At 45.4% G+C, this 20616-nt stretch overlaps 1 protein-coding gene across 3 annotated transcripts in view; it reads left to right on the forward strand.

Annotated features, from left to right (window-relative positions):
- Positions 1-9715: 9715 nt before the first annotated feature.
- The window catches only part of MYO1B (myosin IB), a 116611-nt gene continuing 105710 nt past the window's right edge, over positions 9716-20616 (forward strand). For all 3 annotated transcript variants that reach the window (XM_005145572.2, XM_031045838.1, XM_005145573.2), the window contains exon 1: positions 9716-9814. The gene's annotated coding sequence lies outside the window, so the exon portion shown is untranslated. The remainder of the gene's footprint in view (positions 9815-20616) is intronic.

Here is a 20616-nt window from a genome sequence, read left to right on the forward strand (position 1 = left end):
CTGATGAGGAAATGCACTTGCACCAGAAACAGTCGGCTGGTGCACTGGTACAGAAGATCTCTACTGGTGCCACCAGGAAAAAGCGGCAGGTTATAGTAGTAGGGGACTCTGCCTTGACAGGGACAGAAGCGCTCATCTGTCGGCCTGACCTGGTCGCAAGGGAGGTGTGTTGCCTACCTGGGGCATGGATCAGGGATGTTGCGGAGAGGCTGCCTGCTCTAGTAAGTCCCAAGGACTATTACCTGCTTCTAGTGATACATGTAGGTGCTAGGGATATAGATAGTAGTAGCCTGAGGAGTATAAAGAAGGACTACAGAGCTCTGGGAGAGGTGGTCAGGGGTTCTGGAGCTCAGATAGTCTTTTCAACAATTCTCCAGGACACAGGGGAAGACCTTCCAAAGTCAAGGAGGATTGGACAGGTTAGTAAATGGTTAAAAGGGTGGTGTCATAGTCAAGGGTTTGGGTGTCTTGGACATGGGGCCCACATTTGTAGGCCAGGCCTACGGGGGGCTGGTGGAACTGCTCTGATAAAGAAAGGGAAGAGTGGCTTTGCTGGGAGGCTTGTCAGACTTGTCAAGGATGCTTTAAACTAGTTGTGTTGGGGGAGGGGAGCATCATTCCATCCCAACACACCCAGTCAGTTGCCAGCACCTATAATAAATACTCTGAGCAATGTAGTAATATTCTAGCCGCTCCAGCCACTGAGCCGGCTTCATTTGGAGCTCAGATCAGATGCCTCTATACAAATGCCTGTAGCATGGGGAATAAACAAGAGGAATTAGAGATGTGGGCACATCTACAGGGCTATGATATAATAAGCATCACCGAAACACGGTGGGATGGCTCCTTTGACTGGAGTGTTGGAATGGAAGGTTATAGGCTTTTTAGAAAAGACAGGCCCGGTAGGAGGTGAGGGGGAGTTGCCCTTTATGTTAGGGATAGGCTGGAGAGTATGGAACTCTGTCTGGGGACAGGTGATCAGTTAACAGAAAGTCTGTGGGTCAGGGTTAAGGGGAAATCGGTGATGGGACACATTACTGTGGGGATATGTTACAGACCACCTGATCAAGAGGAACCTGTGGATGAAGAACTCTACAGACAAATAGGAAAAGCCTCACACTCGCAGGCCCTTGTTCTCATGGAGGACTTCAACCACCCTGACATCTGTTGGGGCGACAGTATGGCCTGGCACAAGCAATCCAGGAGGTTTCTCAATTGTGTGGAAGACAACTTCCTTCTGCAAGCAATAAAGGAGCCAACGAGGAGAGGTGCCCTGCTTGACCTCGTGCTCACCAACAGGGAAGGGCTCGTTGGAAATGTGACTCTCCAGGGAAGTCTTGGATGCAGTGATCACGAGATGGTTGAATTTGAGGTCCTCAAGACAGTGAGAAGAGTGTGCAGTGAGCTCACTGCCCTGGACTTCAAGATAGCAGACTTTGGGCTCTTCAGGAACCTGCTTAGCAAGGTTCCATGGGATATTGCCCTAGAGGGCAAGGGGGCCCAAGACTCTTGGTTAATATTCAAGGATCACCTGCTACAAGCTCAGGAGTGTTGCATCCCGAGTAGAAGGAAGTGCAGCAGGAGGGCCAGGAGACCTCCTTGGATGGATAAGGAGCTGCTGAGAAAAATTCACAGGAAAAAAGAGGCTTGTAAAAGGTGGAAACAAGGACAGGTGGCCTGGAATGAATACAGGGATGTTGACAGGGTAGTTAGGGACCAAGTTAGGAAAGCTAAGGCCCAATTGGAGCTAAACTTGGCAAAGGATCTTAAAGATAATAGGAAGGGATTTTATAGGTATGTAGAGGCTAAAAAACAGACTAAGGACAATGTAGGCCCCCTCCGGAAACTTTCAGGAGAACTGGCTACACAGGACTTGGAGAAGGCTGAGGTTCTGAATGGCTTCTTTGCCTCGGTCTTCACTGGCAAAGGCTCTGACCGCAGCACCCAAGTCTTGGAAGGCGGACGCAGGGACTGTGAAAACCTAGACCTTGGGCCCACTGTACATGAGGATCTGGTTCGAGACCATCTTAAGAACCTGAATGTACACAAGTCCATGGGACCTGATAAAATCCATCCACAGGTCCTGAAGGAGCTGGCGAATGAAGTTGCAAAGCCACTGGCAGTCATATTTGAAAAATCATGGCAGTCAGGTGAAGTTCCTGATGACTGGAAAAAGGGAAATATAACCCCCATTTTCAAGAAGGGGAAAATGGATGACCCAGGGAATTACAGACCAGTCAGTCTCACCTCTGTGCCTGGCAAAATCTGGGAGCAGATTCTCTTGGAAGGCATGCTAGGGCACATGAAAAACAACAAGGTGCTTGGTGACAGCCAGCATGGCTTTACTAGGGGAAAATCCTGCCTGACCAATTTGGTGGCCTTCTATGATGGGGCTACAAAAGTGATGGACAGGGATGGAGCAGTTGTCGTCATCTACCTGGACTTGTGCAAAGCGTTCGACACTGTCCCACATGACATCCTTGTCTCTAAATTGGAGTGTCATCAATTTGATAGGTGGACCACTCGGTGGATAAAGAACTGGCTGGATGGTCACACTCAAAGAGTTGTGGTCAACGGTTCAATGTGCAGCTGGAGACCAGTAACGAGTGGTGTGCCTCAGGGATTGGTTTTGGGACCTGTCTTGTTTAATATCTTTGTCGCTGACATGGACAATGGGATTGAGTGTGCCCTCAGCAAGTTTGCCAATGACACCAAACTGTGTGGTTCTGTTGGTACTCTGTAGGGAAGGAATGCCATCCAGAGGGACCTTGACACACTTGTGAGGTGGGCTGATGCCAACCTCATGAAGTTTAACCATGCCAAGTGCAAGGTCCTACACCTGGGTCGGAGCAATCCCAGGCACAGCTACAGGTTGGGCAAAAAGGAAATTCATGGTAGTCCTGCGGAGAAGGACTTGGGGGTGTTGGTCAATGAGAAAATGAACATGATCTGGCTTCAGTGTGTGCTTGCAGCCCAGAAAGCCAACCGTATCCTGGGCTGCATCAAAAGGAGCGTGACCAGCAGGTCAAAGGAGGTGATCCTGCCCCTCTACTCTGCTCTCGTCAGACCTCACTTGGAGTATTGTGTGCAGTTCTGGTGTCCTCAACATAAAAAGGACATGGAACTGTTAGAACAAGTCCAGAGGAGGCCACGAGGATGATCAGGGGACTGGAGCACCTCCCATATGAAGACAGGCTGAGAAAGTTGGGGCTGTTCAGCCTGGAGAAGTGAAGGCTGCGTGGAGACCTCATAGCAGCCTTCCAGTATCTGAAGGGGGCCTACAGGGATGCTGGAGAGGGACTATTCATTAGGGACTGTAGTGATAGGACAAGGGGTAATGGGTTGAAACTTAAACAGCAGAGGTTTAGACTGGATATAAGGAAGAAATTCTTTACTGTGAGGGTGGTGAGGTACTGGAATGGGTTGCCCAGGGAGGTAGTGAATGCTCCATCCCTGGCGGTGTTCAAGACCAGGTTGAATGAAGCCTTGGGTGATATGGTTTAGTGTGAGGTGTCCCTGCCCATGGCAGGGGGGTTGGAACTAGATGATCTTGAGGTCCTTTCCAATCCTAACTATTCTATGATTCTATGATTCTAATATCCTTCATCCAAGTGCAAGTTTTCTTTCTAAGTGGAGTCCTAGATAATAGAGAACCATACAAAGCACAAGAACATGTCATTGCTACATTCATATGCCTGTGGGAAGGGGGATCCTCACAAACAGATGCAATATGTCTAGAAATCTCAATAGAAGTGCAAGTCTATCTTTAACACATCACATATTGTGCTTGGGAATCCAGAAAAACACATATATTACAAAATCAAAGAGCTCTGTGAGCAGGATACAAAATGAGGAAAGAATGTCCATAATTACCCTGCTGCAGAGATTTTCAGGCTGCATATCCCTGTATGCATGGAGATTGCAGAGGGAATACTTGCGTTTGCCTTTTGCTGCACAAAGAGCTGTCTCCCTAGTCCTATATGGTTTCAAACTGCAGATTTTTCCCTTGCCACTGAATGTGAGGACTGATGTAAGATGAACTTTTCAGTCTCACAGGACACTAGGCCTTTCCCTCCCCTAATTATGGTTTTTACAATTTGCTTGAGTGGGTGCTTGTGAATGGATATGTGCAGCTGTGTCTCAAAAACATTTGTTTTATAGAGGGATTGAAAATGGATCTGTCCTATTAGGAAAAATGGGACCTTCCCCTGTTCTGTAACATCAACAGTACAATACTTTGGGTGGGTGGGAAAGTATATAAGTCTGAAATGTCAAGTGTTACCTCTGATCAAATTCCTCCTTAGGCTCTTGAAATACATTAGAAGTTTGCAGAATTAAGATGTCATTTCAGAAGGTTCTTACATCACTCATGTTTTTAATTTTTTTTCTGTGTTTTTCTCAATTTCAATGGATATACTTACCCTTGAACTGAAAAAGAGAGTTACTAAGGCACTGTAGGAGAGAAATTTGTAGTTTTGTTTAAAAATAGCGAGAGAAGAAAACCTGTTTTGGGGTCTCCTGGTTTCATGGCTCAATGTGCTGATCCAGCGGCTGGTGTATCCATCAGACACTGCAGTACCTGCTTCTCTGGGGAGTCCATTTTTCTGTGCATTGCATCGCAGGTACTTACAAAGAGAAACCAGAAACTGATCACCCAAGTTTGTAAGAGGGTGGTGCTCAGCCCTTCAGAGCAGATGAATCATGCTGAGGTTCATTTTGTCTGGTATTAGGTACAGCTACAGAGATTACTGAATCAGACTGAGAATGTTAGCATGAAACATACAGATTGGGTTGGAGAACTCTGATAGCTTCCATCAAGCACCAAACTGATGTCAAGCCTGAATTAGCGAGAAAAGAAGTGAGTGCTGCTCCTCAGATCCTGTCCTGTGCTTAATGCCAACACACAGGGTGAAATCTCCCCTGAGTGACCTCTTCTCTTGAATTCTAGGTCTAGACCCTCAGGCTTTCTTATGCAGGTCTTTGCTGCAAAGGATAAGAATACCGTGCTAACTGGAGGCATATTGCTGTGCCTGGGTGAAAAGGGGAAGTTCCTATTTGGCACAATGAGGAGACATTATGGCAAAATAGAAAGCTGACAGTGTTTTGACAGGTGGGAACATAAATCCTGCATAAGATCCACAGCTGGAGAAAGCAGATGATCTCAATACTGAATTTAATCAGTGCTTTCCAAAGCACTTGAGGAGCAGTCCAGCAAGTGGCTGTACAGAGCTGCTGCTTGTTCATTATAACTTATATGCAGTTTAATTTGTCACAGGTGCTCACGTAGTCTTTGCTTTCTGGTTTTCCAGTCACTAAACTGGAATTCTCTGGACCACTGGTAGCTTGTTTGTTGATTCATTCACTTGGGTGCAGATAGAGTTCAAACCTGTAGCCATTTTCCATGACAAAGAAGCCAGATACTTACTATTTTTAAATTCCTGTCCTCCATCTTAGAGCAAGATTACTTGTTGTGGTGTTATGAGTACCAGGGTTCTTTTGTTTGAAGTGGAAAAGTATTATAGCTACTGTAAGGGGTATTCCTATAACTTCTGGTATGCAGCCAGTCCCACTGAGCTGAGGTATAGCTGCAGCATCTTCAGAGGGCATGGAATTTCCTCACTTTTTCCTGGGTGTAGGAAAAAAATGGCTAAGCTTGAACTGGTGGCTAAGTATGAGATTAGAAACGTGAACATCAAAATTGTGTTTTCAGTTCTGTGAAGGAACTGCTGTATTTATTTTATTTTATTTATTTCTCTCTTTTTTTTTTGTTGAGTTGTTCTTGGTGACTCAGTTTCCTCGTTTATAAATAGGAATAATTTGAACTCACGTAGTTTGTCTCTCCATATATGAGAATTGTGTACCCAAACAAGATGAAATAATAAGTCACATCAATCAGTAACTATCTTTGGTGACTGAAAGAAATATTAAGAAAAACAAGGATTGATTTTATTTTGTTTTCTTTTTTTTTCAACTGCTGAAATCAAATTTTAAGTTATAGATAAGAGTAATTTGTCTCAAGTACTGATTTTTTAATGACGGCATTTAGATTTAACCAACTAAATTCATTTGAGAGTGCTTCTCTCTCCCATCCAATTTTATCTAATAATGTCAGATGCTTCTGTATTTCTAGTGAGCTCCTTCATCCTAGAGCCATGGACACAACTGAGACTAGACTACTATCCTGCCTTGCTACAGGCAATAGAAATAATGGTTCATAGTAGTTCTGGTTTTGCTCTCTGAAGTGCCTGGCTCAGCTGTTCTTTGCTTTTCTAGGCAAGCTTGGCTAGGAGGTACTTCTAGCCATTCACTAGTGCTCTGCTAATTGCCAGGGACTGTCATAGACAAATGCAAGGGCTGTTTTGTGTTTGATTTGTGGGTTGCCAGTCTAAATGGGACCATGAAATGCCACAGTTTTGCCCTTACAGTCTTAGCAACAGCTGGTTTTACAGTGGGTTTGTGTCTGACTTGCTTGGCTGGTGAAGCTGTAGGCTGTAATCAAGATAGGGTAGTGTCCACCCTGTGGAAATGTCTAAAGAAAAGGAAAATAAAAAGGGGTCGTCTGTAAATAAGCAGCTCCTAAACTGCTCTAATGGACACGGATTTCTGCCACAGCTTCTGGCGAAGCCGTGATTTGGGAACTGTGAAACAGGGATGCAGCCACATTCCCATTTTCTCTCTGAAATTGCTGTAAGCTCTTGCCAAATGAAGCCTCTGCCCTTTCAGAATGACGTATGTGTGTGCTAAAGAAAGCACATTTAATGGTTCAGTAGTTGAAAATTCCTCTTAAATATCCTCCAGGTTAACTAATGTTCAAAAGAGACCTGACTGTGTGTTGAATACTGAATATCCCTGATCACTTGTTTGCTGATACACCATTTGGCTTTAAGAAATGTGGTATTTCCAGAAGAAAAGAATTCTTGGTATCTGCCTGTACATCTGTTACCTTATTCTAAATTAATTTTTTTTACATTTAGTGCACATTTGTGCCAGTGGTAATTATGGTGGTCCAGTAGATGTAGTAAAAGGAATCATAGAATGGTTTGGGTTGGAAAGGATCTTAAACCCCCTGCCATGGGGAGGGACACCTTCCACTAGCTCAGGTTGCTCCAAGCCCCTGTGTCCAACCTGGCCTTGAACACTGCCAGGGATGGGGCAGCCACAGCTTCTCTGGGCAACCTGTGCCAGTGCCTCACCGCCAGCACAGGGAAGAATTTCTTCCTTGTATCTAATCTAAATCTCCCTTCTCTCAGTTTAAAACCATTGCCCCCCTATCCTACATGCCTTGTAAAAAGTTCCTCTCCACATTTCTTGTTAGGCCCCCTTTAGGTAGTGGGAGGCAGCAATAAGGTCTCCCTGCAGCCTTCTCCAGGCTAAACAAGTCCAGCTCTCTCAGACTGTCTTTGTATGGGAGGTGCTCCAGTGACAGGCTTCTAATTCACTGTATAAGAGCAAGAATATAAAACTGCCTCAGAATAAGGATGGGTAATGATATATCTTCTTTCACGCAGAGCTGAAACAAAGTGGGAGGAGTGCTGGAAGGCTAGGGAAGAACTCTGGATAGTTTTGGTTTGTTTCCTGGAGGACAAGGTACCTTCACAAGGATGCTAATTATTATCCATGTTATAAATGCTACCAAATACCACCAGCTGTTAGAGATGGACATTGTTGTTTACAGGAATCTGAGCACCAAATAGCCACAAAGAGTGTGATTGAGAAACAATCACTGTTAACCCTTTTGAACCACAGTGGTAAGACTGTGGCAGGAAAGCTACACTGCTTTTGTCCTGTGCTAATGCTTCTCTTTGGATGAAATGGGGAATTTTAACTTCTGAGGTAGAAGATGTTGTATTTTCATGCCAATTTTGATAATTTTAATGTGTGAAGTTGAAATAGATTGTGCAATGTTTACAGTGACTGCCTTGTGATGCTACTTAATGTTCTGGGTGCAGTTTTGGTAAATAGCATTGGCTGGACAGTGACTGCTTTCTTTACAAAACCCCGAATTTAGTTTTCATTTAGATACAGAGTAAAAATAAAGTATTTTTTTTCCTTCATTAATTGGGAAAGAATGCAATTAAGTAAGTCACAGGACAGCGAGCAGTCACGAGCAAAGTGTTAACCTGAATGAAGAACAGGGCAAAAGGATGGAGTCATGGTGCTGCTCAGGAATGGTTCTTGCCTATTTCAGACCACCCCAAACCTAAAATTACCTTCCTGAGAATACCTGCATCACACTGTCACTGTTTCTGAGTTTTAACCAAGCCTGAAGTTTTTCAGTGAGGAAAGTATTTTGTTGAAGCAGTTTTTGACCACTAATAGTGATTATTTTTACAGGTTAAAAATGAGTGTGAGAAAAATCTTAGGAGCTAAGCATCTGCTCTGAAAATCTCCAGGTAATAAAATAGTGATGAGCTATGAATTAGTATTCACTTTGAAATAACTGAAGTGTTTTAACAAGAAGAGCTTTAAAAACGCATTTTGCCTCTTCACTGTATGTTTCTGACCATATCGAACCTGGTGATGTATGCTGCATTTCTTCCACATACTGTGCAGAGGTCTGGTGTGTGGCTGCAGCTGAGATCCTCTTTGCTGTTACCTGTCCAACACAGGGTTAGCTTGTTAGTTGAGTTGAAGCTTGTTGTTGTTTAAAAACAACCCAGCTTGAAAAGAGCTTACTTTGAAACATGAACAAAATAACAACGAGATAACATGGAAGTTGGTTCATTAGGAAAAAGCACATGCGGTGAAACTCTTCATGGGGGGTATTTTGCTGGAAAGTGTGTGTGATCTGTAAACCTAAATACTTCCCTGTCTCAGCTGGGGAGGTTTTTGGGGGTGGGGAGAAACCTCTGCTTACTTGCCCACAGACCCGCTTTCAAGCCAGAGAATGGCCGCACAGGATGAACAGAGCCCTTAAGGCTTTTCCTTTCTTTCCCTCTTTTTTACACAATGGGACAGTCGCCCTATTTTGTTGATGGCTTATGTGCTTATCAGGGGCAGGGCTGTGCAGATAAGATGTGTTATGCCAAAGCCTGCTGTAAATACTTTTGGGTGCTTACACTCAAAATGCTGGCCTGTTTTCAGGAGGTGCTGAAAACGATCTTGCAGGAATCTGGCTGGGGATGTTAGAAGTCGAATCATAGAATCAGCTAGGTTGGAAAACACCTTTAAGATCATCAAGTTCAACCATTACCCCAGGATTGCCAAGTCTACCCCTAAAGCATGTCACTAAGGGCCTCATCTACACTGTTTTTGAGCACTTCAGGGATGGTGATTCCACCGCTTCCTGGGCAGCCTGTTCTGATGCCTGATCATCCTTCCTGTTGAAGAAATTGTTCCTAATATCCAGTCTAAACCTCCCCTGCGCAGCTCGAGGCCGTTTCCTTTTGCTCAGTCACTTGTTACTTGGGTCAGTTTCTGAAGGCTGAGGGTGAAGTGTGCAGGGGACAAGATTAACACCGGGGTAAGCCGCACGTGGAGGGATGCGAGCATCCCTCACAGCTCTCGGGACCGGAGGACTGTGTCTGCAGGGGACAGGCCCTGGCACCGGGTAGGGCTGCGGGGCTGGGCTCCACCGAGGGGCGCCCGGGCAGCCCCCGGCGCAGGGAGCGGTGCCCGCCGGGCGGCGCTGCGGGGCTGGGGCCGGGACCGGGGCCGGGGCGGGCGGTGGCGCCTCCGCCCCTGCCGGGTGCGGGCGGGGAGGGGCCGGGGCTGCGCCCCGCTCCGCGCCGCCTCGGCAGGGCAGCGTCTGCCGGCGGCTCGGGGCGGGAGGCGGCTGCCTCGGCACGGCGGGCAGGGCCCTTGGGCGGCACAGGTACGGCTCCCCCGGCACCCACCCCCTGCCCGCACCGCCGGGCAGGAGCCCTTTGTCCTGTGGGGCTGCGGAGCGGGACGGGACCCGCGGGGTGGGTCGGGGTCGGTGCTGCAGAGGTCTTGGGGTAACGGGTTCGGTGCCGGGTCCTTTGCAGTTAAGGGGCGATGGTGCAGGGGTGCGGGTGCTGAGCACGGGAACCCCGGCACGTCCTGGGCGTCCCTTCCCGGGGCAAACTGCGGCTCTGGGACGATGTACGGACGCTGTGGCTTCGCTCAGCATCTGCTGGATGGTTGTGGGCTTTAGGAGTCTTATTGTAGGCATGAATGCTGGTGTGCACACAGGCAGATACGGTCCGGATCTTACTCTTTAAAATAAGGATGTGTGTGTGTGTGCGTGCTTCTTCTGGAAAGAAAGGGACTGTGGCATCTGTTTCTTCTTGTCTGAAATAATTACCGTGTGTGCGCGGCTTTGCTTAATTCAAAAGAGCGGGCTCGGGTATGGGGAGAGGGGAGGACCGTGGGAAGAATGCTGGTAGCTCGGAGCAGGATGGTGAATTCTGCCGTCGGGTAACTCTGGGAGGAGAGACTTGAGGAAGGGCTTTCCAGGGCAGGGTCGTTGTCCCAGAGAGTTTCCCTGAGGGAACACTTTCTGTAGCCTCCGAACCGAGACCGTCTGTGTGCGCCTATGGAGGCTGAGGCTGCCGGGATTCTGTACAGGACATCTGCTGCCGCTGTGTTTTGGGAAGGGCATCCCTTTGTTCCTCGGAGCGGCCAGACTCCCTGTGCAACACAGTGGCCATCCCGGCAGGGCCACAGGCAGCGGGGCTGGTGGTACTGTCACAAAGTGCATATAGGTGCAGCGTGCATTTCTCTTGCCCATGGTACCTGTGTGCTTCTACCTCCGTGCACACACATGGTGTCTGCTTTTTTGAGTAATTTAAACCTTTGCAGTTTCAGAGGGTGTGATTGCATCAATTGCTATGTATTTAATCTGGACCGCCATCCTGAAGGAAAAACATAATGAAATAAAGGCTATGTTGGAGAAACTAATTAAAACATATCCCGATCAGAAATTACCACTGAAAACGTGTAAAGGTCAGGAAAAACGGCTGACTTTGCAATTTTTATGTTGAATCATGAGTTTCCCATATCCGGCTGTCCTATTGTTAATTGTGAATTAAGGCTGGCAACAAGCTGCCCATCCTGGTTGAATCATCACTTTGTCAAACCCTGTGTCAAAAACAAGGCTTTCCCCAAAAGCGCGCAGTTTGAGGGAATAGAAATAGTCCGACCTGTATGTTAAAGTAGAGTTCAGGGCTTGGCTGCTTTTAAATGTATTAAAGGTAATGGTGTTCTTTTCTTCATGTGTTTTTATTTCCAGTTGTCCCATGCCTGAGTTTGAGAATGTCTCTAATTTAGTGCTTAAAGCAGTGCACTGCCTCTGGCTTGATTCTGTGTGAAAGTGTAATGGTTGGAGCATTCCCGTTATTCCCAGAATAACTTTCAGTGGTTATCACTCGTGTCAGCATTTACCATTGTGTAGCACTTACTGGCATGTTAGGTTACCTACCACAAGTTCCCTCCTGTCCTTAGGAAAGAAGATGTTTCTGAAAACACCTATGTGATGTTAGGGGGTGTGTTTTATGTACGTCTTAAAAGCCTCATGTGGGCACTACAAACTGAGTGCTCAGCAAGGTGAAGATGAAAGAACTCCCAAAAGCATCTTAGATCACAGAAACCTGCCTTTTATTCTTTCCTTTTTTTGGTAAGAGGCCTGTTAAATTGTGTCTGTGGGGAGGATCTCTGAGGAAACAATGCCAGGGGACAAGTAGTTTAGTTTAGCTGTGTGTGTTGGCCCTCTCGAAAGTTGTGCAAGACTAGATGTGATTCCCTTTGGAAGGGAAATGTACATTGCAAGCCTACCAGTGCTAATGGGGGAAGGGAAAATAAAAGTCTGGCAAATGAGAGGAGGAAGTGGGAGAGAGTAATTGGAAAATAAGCAAAGCCATTAATTTTTCCCACTGTGCACTCTTAAGAAACTGCTGGCAATGTACTGGAGATCCTCTGCCTCATGGAAGTGTCATGGACTTGCTTCACATGATCCTCTGAGATCATCTGGTTTCTCTGAGCTCTGTGGGAACAGAAATTCCTGGTGTTGGAGTCTGATCTCATCTTCCTTCGGCAGCAGTACTAGCAGTGGCTTGGGAATCTGGGAGGAAGGTGAAGAAAGCACAAGTAGGATCATTTGGAGAACAGCTTAGAGCTTGTGTAGGCCAATCTGGACGCTGCGTTTCCTCCTTTCAGTTGCCCTATGTGGTCAGAGCTGGGACAAGCTCTAACATACTGGCCAAAGTTAAGTGCTCCGTCAGCCTGCTAAGTGTATTTAAGTGCAGCTATAGTGTCAGACCACCCTATAAATCTTACCTTACATTTCATTTATCGTTTTTACTGTGCTAATGAAGAGCAAACTGAAATGGAAAATGGTGACTTGAGTGATGGTGTGCGTCAAGCCTGGGGAATTTCCTGAGTTTGATGAAAGACAAAAAGAAAGGCTTTTTTCCCCCCTCCCTAATAGCGATGTACTTAGTATTTTAAATTGCCAGAGCCTTCTGAGTGGCTTCTCCTGTTTGTTGGGGGAATTACTGGCACAGAATGTAGGCTGGCTGCAGTGGTGATGGTCAGCCCTTGGGTCTGTAACCTGATCCACAGCTTTTTCTCTTCAACTGGGAAAGGAAGTAACAGCTCTTGTTACACCCTTATGTAACCTCCCCATTCATATCCTCCAAAAAGGAGGAAATCAGAGTGCGGTTTCTGATGTATAAACTAACATCAAGGCATGCTTTGTCATAAAGAAGCAGTAAAGAACAACATTAATCTTTTGTTTTGCATTTCCTTGGGGAAAAGAAAAAGGTAGAAGTAAAAGGATTTTCCTTTTGCACTGATGGGGTAGTGGAAGGGGCTGCAACTCTTTGTCATATGCTGTGAGGCAGCTGTTAAGAAGGATACTGGAACTCCAACAAGGGTCTTTTTATGACTCTTTCCTGGTGTGTTTGAGTGTTCGTCTCAAAACATTCACCCTTTACAGCTGTGCCCCAGTTTGCCTGTAGATTGTGGAAGCTTTTGATCATTTGGTTTGTATGAGTCCAGATTTTGGTGTGGAGACCAGGATCTCCTCTTTTTTTTTGCTATTGGACTTAAGCTCCATCTCAGGGGAGAACGGTGAGGGAAGGGGAGGTTCTCAACTCTTGCCCAGGTACTTTCACATATATAAACTATATAAAAGCAGTATAGTAGGTGTTTCCCCTTTGAATAGAAGTACCTCTGCTCAGTGAGCAAATAAAAGACTTTCTGTGGCCCTGTCTGGGTTTTCCAGCTTCCATACCTCAATAGGGATGCTAACTCATTTCTACAGTTTCTCATCATTTTTGCCTTTGGTTTCCTGCCAGGCTGTTTTTTTCTCTAACCAAGTGGCCTCTAGTTCTTTACTTACCTCTTAGACCTGCCCCTCATCCTCCAGAAACCCATGGTATATCCTGTGTGTCACAATCATACCCTGTGTCTGGGAGGCAGGCAACTGTGAAATGTGTGGCTTGATCCTCAGGGACCCACCTGGGTTGTGACAGGCTCTTGTGGAGCAGAGCTTTGATGTGTGACCATTTCCGGTGATTGCTGCCATTTTTGGTCCTTTGCTCTTTCTATGAAGAAACCTGCCTTGAAACTAAGCAGTTTATGTTGCCTTTTGCTTACCTTTCTTTGAAGTAACTGTAGAGTGTTTGGAGTCGCTGATTTTCAGATAAATATATAATCCAGCTGCAATCCTAGAACCATCCAAATTGTCCTTTGCCATGAGAAGAGCTAGTGGCATAGATTTTAGAGACAACTGTGCAGTCTTTTTTGTCTCTCTCAGCTCCTTGTTGCTGGGAAATTTCTCATTTGGTTCCAGCAAGAAAACTTGTGTCAATTTCTTGTTCTATTTTAAGTCTGCTAGTGAAGTCACTGTGGCGATGAAAGTGGGAAGGACTGAAGTTTAGAAGTATAGTTTCAGAGGTGAAGAATTATCAAGCCCTGTTTTCAGATGCAAGATTGCTGAGGGGCCCTTCTGTGCAGAGATGTAGCAGGAATAATTGACCCCAGAGTCAGGATCCTTTCCAGTGGAAAACCTATGCACACACAAGTAGCACACACTAATGCTCCAGCCTTTGGGATGAAAGCAATCAAGAGATGGCCTCTACCCTAAGCAGCCAGATTTAACATTTCAGCAAACAAGCTGAAGGCCCAGGATAAGAGATCCAAATATCCAGAGTCCCAAGGAGTGAGCACCATTTACTGTCACAAAGATTTTCTCCTTTGCAGGGGTGGGTGTATTATGGGGGTTCGATAATTGCCTTGTCCCCAACATTGTGCTGCACTGTCTCAGAATTGCTTTGGTGTGGGTGTACTAATAAACTTTGCCTTGTTCTCTGCCTTGTAGAGGCAGGAGTCCTTATGAGAGTCTTGTACTAGCAGAAATCCTTATGTTGTTGGGCAAGAGGATGATAGAAAGATACCAGGAAGAAAGAAAAAGCATATAGGAAGGGGAAAAAGAGATCTGAGGAATAGATGCTGAGTAACAGAAGGGTTGGTGGGTGCTCTACTGTCAGCATTACGTGCTGTAGATTTCTTTATTTTCTAAATACAGGCAGCAAGAAGAGACTCGTTTTCCCCTGCTGTCAGCAGAAAACAGTTTTTAAGTGTTTGTGACCACAGCCTGGTCCGCGTTGGTACAAGTTTCCTGAGCCCACAAGTATGCTCTGTGTGCGAGTTCTCCAGATTGTCACTTTCTGCTTATCTTTTTCTGTAATTTCCCATGATTTGCATAGTTTGTATGCTCTAATGTGCTACTGGGAGTACTTTGAATTAGGATTAAAAGTAAATTTCAGGATTTACTGTAATGGAAAGAGGTAGAGAGCAGTTGCATCCTGAAATGTTTCTACTCTCATATATGTTTTCTTTATGGAGTCTGTTCTTCCTCATGTGTCTACAAGGGCATAGTGGTGTTTAGATATCTTTGTAAAGGCTTGGCCTTAAGGTAACCAGTTTTTATGCACAGTGGATCATAGAATAGAATCATAGAATCACAGAATAGTTAGGGTTGGAAAGGACCTCAAGATCATCTAGTTCCAACCCCCCTGCCATGGGCAGGGACACCTCACACTAAACCATATCACCCAAGGCTTCATCCAACCTGGTCTTGAACACCGCCAGGGATGGAGCATTCACTACCTCCCTGGGCAACCCATTCCAGTACCTCACCACCCTAACAGTAAAGAATTTCTTCCTTATATCCAGTCTAAACCTCTGCTGTTTAAGTTTCAACCCATTACCCCTTGTCCTATCACTACAGTCCCTAATGAATAGTCCCTCTCCAGCATCCCTGTAGGCCCCCTTCAGATACTGGAAGGCTGCTATGAGGTCTCCACGCAGCCTTCTCTTCTCCAGGCTGAACAGCCCCAACTTTCTCAGCCTGTCTTCATATGGGAGGTGCTCCAGTCCCCTGATCATCCTCGTGGCCTCCTCTGGACTTGTTCCAACAGTTCCATGTCCTTTTTATGTTGAGGACACCAGAACTGCACACAATACTCCAAGTGAGGTCTGACGAGAGCAGAGTAGAGGGGCAGGATCACCTCCTTTGACCTGCTGGTCACGCTCCTTTTGATGCAGCCCAGGATACGGTTGGCTTTCTGGGCTGCAAGCACACACTGAAGCCAGATCATGTTCATTTTCTCATTGACCTACACCCCCAAGTCCTTCTCCGCAGGACTACCATGAATTTCCTTTTTGCCCAACCTGTAGCTGTGCCTGGGATTGCTCCGACCCAGGTGTAGGACCTTGCACTTGGCATGGTTAAACTTCATGAGGTTGGCATCAGCCCACCTCACAAGTGTGTCAAGGTCCCTCTGGATGGCATTCCTTCCCTACAGAGTACCAACAGAACCACACAGTTTGGTGTCATTGGCAAACTTGCTGAGGGCACACTCAATTCCATTGTCCATGTCAGCAACAAAAATATTAAACAAGACTGGTCCCAAAACCAATCCCTGAGGGACACCACTCGTTACTGGTCTCCAGCTGCACATTGAACCGTTGACCACAACTCTTTGAGTGTGACCATCCAGCCAGTTCTTTATCCACCGAGTGGTCCACCTATCAAATTGATGACACTCCAATTTAGAGACAAGGATGTCATGTGGGACAGTGTCGAACGCTTTGCACAAGTCCAGGTAGATGACATCATCTGCTCCACCCCTGTCCATCACTTTTGTAGCCCCATCATAGAAGGCCACCAAGTTGGTCAGGCAGGATTTTCCCCTAGTAAAGCCATGCTGGCTGTCACCAAGCACCTTGTTGTTTTTCATGTGCTCTAGCATGCCTTCCAGGGGAATCTGCTCCCAGATTTTGCCAGGCACAGAGGTGAGACTGACTGGTCTGTAATTCCCTGGGTCATCCATTTTCCCCTTCTTAAAAATGGGGGTTATATTTCCCTTTTTCCAGTCATCAGGAACTTCACCTGACTGCCATGATTTTTCAAATATGACGGCCAGTGGCTTTGCAACTTCATTCGCCAGCTCCTTCAGGACCTGTGGATGGATTTTATCAGGTCCCATGGACTTGTGTACATTCAGGTTCTTAAGATGGTCTTGAACCAGATCCTCATGTACAGTGGGCCCAAGGTCTAGGTTTTAACAGTCCCTGCATCTGCCTTCCAAGACTTGGGTGCTGCGGTCAGAGCCTTTGCCAGTGAAGACCGAGGCAAATCATATGTAAAGTCCTGATACGGTAGTTTAATCTTTTCCACTGACCTTTGAAAACCTGCACCTCAGCAGTGAAACAAGGAAACTGCTGGGTGAGGTAGTGTTGAATTCTGTGTCTTGGGAAAGCACAAGCAAAGGAAGTTGCACTTACTCACTGTATTTTGATGCCTTTGTGTTAAAACCATTTGTAGGACAGTTGAGGGTATCCTTTTAGATCAAAGAGGTATCCTCAAAATCCTTGTTGCATAAGGACTCTTTGGATGGCACTGTAATGAAAAATTAGTTCTTTTAAGAAGAGCTGTTGAAGGGAGTGAAGTTGGTATAAACCCTCTCCATTGTTCTTCTGCAGAAGCAAATAAGGAGCTTAACAAAGAGGCCCTGGTGACCCTGTGTGAGAGATGAAGTGGTGCTATTTCTTCTGGGACTGTTCACCTAATAGCTTTCCTAGAGCATTGTGTTTGAGGATGGACAAGAAAGCTTTTTCTAGCAGAGCTCATGCTTGCCTGACATGAAAAGAGGAGCATCTAGGGTAACTTGCAGCAGGAATACCAGCTGCTCTACCTTTTCACCAAGAGAGACTTGGAGAGGTGAGAAGGAAGATGGAAGGGTTGAAAAGCAGATTATTTTGGCGAGTAGTTAAACCTACAAGGTAAACAAGTTAAACCTACAGCTAAACCAGTAACCAACTGGTTACTTGAGTGTCTAGAAACCCTCCCTAGTTTTTACACACAAGGATGGATCTGCAACTGATGGACCAGTTGGGCTTAGTTGCGCAGGGTAAGCTAGAGAAGTATTGATTCCAGGTGAAACTTTGGAGAAGGAAAAAGAGTAGTGGAGGTGGTGAAAATGAAAATTAATCCCTTCCTTTCTGAAGGAATATTCCTTGTTGTGGTGAGGAAATATCGCTGCCATGATGTACTAGAAACCATCTGGACAGCCTAGGTTAACCCTGCTCAGCAAAGCTGGGCTCAAATAGGAGTAGGAACAGAAGAGGATATTGGGATGGTCAAGGGGATGGGGAAGCCAACCAATAGGAAAAGGAGCCATACTGGTTGTGCTTTATTCAAAATGAACACTGTCAGATGATCCGCTGTAACTATTTTCCTGTGAGGAAGAAAACACCTTTAAATTTAAAACCAACCCAAAACCTCAGTAGCATTAGCACAAGGAACAAGAAGTGGATATTAGCTGACCATGAATAAATGTAGGATACACTGCTGGAACTATTTCTCGTGAAACATTAGAAGACTGAAAAATCTCACTCTGGAGTAGTGCAGTATAGTAGTCATGATCGCATGATACAGTGGTTTTGGCTTGGGTCTTGGACATGCAGAACAGATATAGCTACTGTTGCCATTGTTCAGTTCACAGATTGTGAGGCTGCGGGAGTTAAAAGGACTCTGGAGATTACCTTCAGTGATCAAAGAGTGGAAGGCTGTGTTAAAACAAAGTTCATTCCAGGAGAACATTTTCTGGCAAGCAAGGGTAGAGCTGGAGCTCCTCGTACTTAACAGATTTCTGACACATGGAAAGCTTGCCTGTATCTGATGTGAGCAGATCTTTTTGCCAGGTAATAGTTCTCACTGAAACAAAGTGAGGAGAACTCAGTACCTGTAAGCATATGTTGAATTTGTCTGTTGTGAGATGGGCTTTTTTCCTTCTGTGGGAGGGAGCTGCTTTCTACTGATGCTTTAGGAAGGTATCTTACCATTTAATTTGGAAATGTCTCTGTTTATCATGCTAACTGTTAATAAAAACATTGTCTGCCGGTTTCTAACTTTATGGACACCTGGATAGGAGTGGCTTCTGTGTGTTGAAATGCAGCTTCTTAAACTGCTCCTGTTATCTGAGATATCTCTTAATAAGAGATACAGAAAAATAGCTGGAGATACTTTAAATTAAAAATTTATGAGTTTTATCCTGTGATTTCAGGTGTCCTACTGAAAATGATTCTTAAGAATGGAAACGACAAAACTGGATATAGCTCAACACTTAAGAGAAGCAAACATATCTAAACAGAACATGTAATTTATCTAAGCCTCCTCTGCCCTTTAATAGATGCTTTTTAAGCTTGAGTTTAGGGCACATATTGCTTCCTCTTCCTGCAACACTTCCATCCAATTTTCTTTATCCTCCCTCCCCTTCATTGAAAATGGCAGTGTTTTGCCGAGGAGAAATTGATGTGCAGAATAGACAGCGATGGCAAATGGTGGGGTGGAAACTTGCACTGTTCTGTGGCAGCCAGTCCAGGGAGAAATGGGACTAATTGAATCTGACTTTCTGCAGGTTTTTCTCTTGTGGCAGACTGACTTGCAAAGAAGCAATAATTTCCACTTGAAGCTTTTCTGCAGCTAGGGAATTTTGTGGAGCTGTTCTTCTGCAATGGCTCTGTGGTACTTAATGACTGGTTTGCTCTCCTTGCAACCCATACTGGGGATGCTTATGCTCAAATCTCCTCTCCGGCCTGCTTTTACATGTAGAAAATTAGATAAACTGTTGTCCTTTCTCCCCCGTCCTTTGAATGAAATTGAGCATTAGGCATGTATGAGAGTGTAGACATGGAGAACAAGACATGTACAGCCAGCAGGATTTGTCTTGTTTTTTGAAAACACTAGGCTATAGACATACTAAAAATATGAACAGATATTATAGGGAGCCCATCAGTGAGATTTCCAGGAGAGGGAAATTGCAACAGGCACCATCTGGGTGGTGTTCAAGTGACTTCTTTTCCTTCTGTGTTAAATGGAAAAGGAAAGTGAAGGTGATAGTGTTTTGAGCCACATAAATTTTAGCTTCACCCATACTTACTGCTTGAAACAGAATATGGGTGCGTGGAAGCTTGGACCTTGCTCTGTGGGTAACTCCAGGAGTGTGATGATGGTGCCAGCTGCTCTAGGAATTAGAGGTATACTCAGTTATCATAGGTTGCTTCGTGGTGGGTAGATAGGGGCACCAATGCCTCTTCTGGGATCTGGATTTCCTGATGCTCTTGATTAGATTTGTGTTGTCTGTGCCTAGTTTAAGTCTGGTTCAGTGAGTGCCATGGGACATTCTGTGGCTGTTTATCCTTCTGCTGTTGACAGCTGAGAGAAGCTGCGGTGTTACCTGTTCTGTTCTTTCATAGTCTGCATATCTCCAAGGCTTATCACTGACTGCTTAACAGGCAATGCACACAAGTATTTGAGGAGAAGGTTAGCATGTACTCTTAGTATTTTAACCCCGTAGCATCAAGACATCTCTTTATACCCACCGTACTGATGCAATATAAATTGATGTTCACTTCAGTTGCTCTGCTGCAAGCAGATTTCTTTTGCCTATGTCAGGGATATGTGGTTTATGTGCTGTCTGAAAGAAAGTGAGCCTTGCTCTCTGCTCACATGCTTGTGTGGATGGAAAGGTAAAAATCCTATTATAATAAGAGTATAAATGAAAGATGTAGCTTACAGCTGATTGCTGGATGGCTCCCAGAGGAGTGAAACCTCGGTTGAAAGAAATGTTCAGACTTTGTGAGGGCTGGTTGGTTTTAAGTGGTGTTTTGTGAGGATTTGCTACCAGGGGCTCTTTTGAGCTCAGGCTCCTGTGTGGTAGCAAGCTACTGGTGTGTGACACATAACAAACAAAGAAGATCCCCCAAAACAAATAGGCGCTACCTTGGTTTTCTGTGGCCCTGTTCTGCAAGAGCTATGCAAACAACCTTTGGATTGGGCTGGATCCCCCAAAATTGGCAGAAGACTTAAGCGGCAGCTTGAAAGATGAAGGTAATGAGTTTAAAAGGGCAACCCCTGCTTAGTGGAGTTGGGATATCCAGTAGTAAAAGCTAATTCTTGTGGGGGTTTTTGTTGTGTTTTTTTTTCTTGTTGTTTTTGGAAGAATAAGGGTGTTTTCTTTGTGTTTGTGTTCTGTGCTGCCGAAAAATCGTGTCTGAAGAGCACTCTCAGTCTGAAATCTAGTCTTTGGTTTAGGGGAAGAAGGCAGGACCTTTGATAGCTTCTGGTTTTGCAGTCACATTTTG

Source organism: Melopsittacus undulatus, chromosome 8 (genome assembly GCF_012275295.1).
Source record: "Melopsittacus undulatus isolate bMelUnd1 chromosome 8, bMelUnd1.mat.Z, whole genome shotgun sequence".
Taxonomy (NCBI): domain Eukaryota; kingdom Metazoa; phylum Chordata; class Aves; order Psittaciformes; family Psittaculidae; genus Melopsittacus; species Melopsittacus undulatus.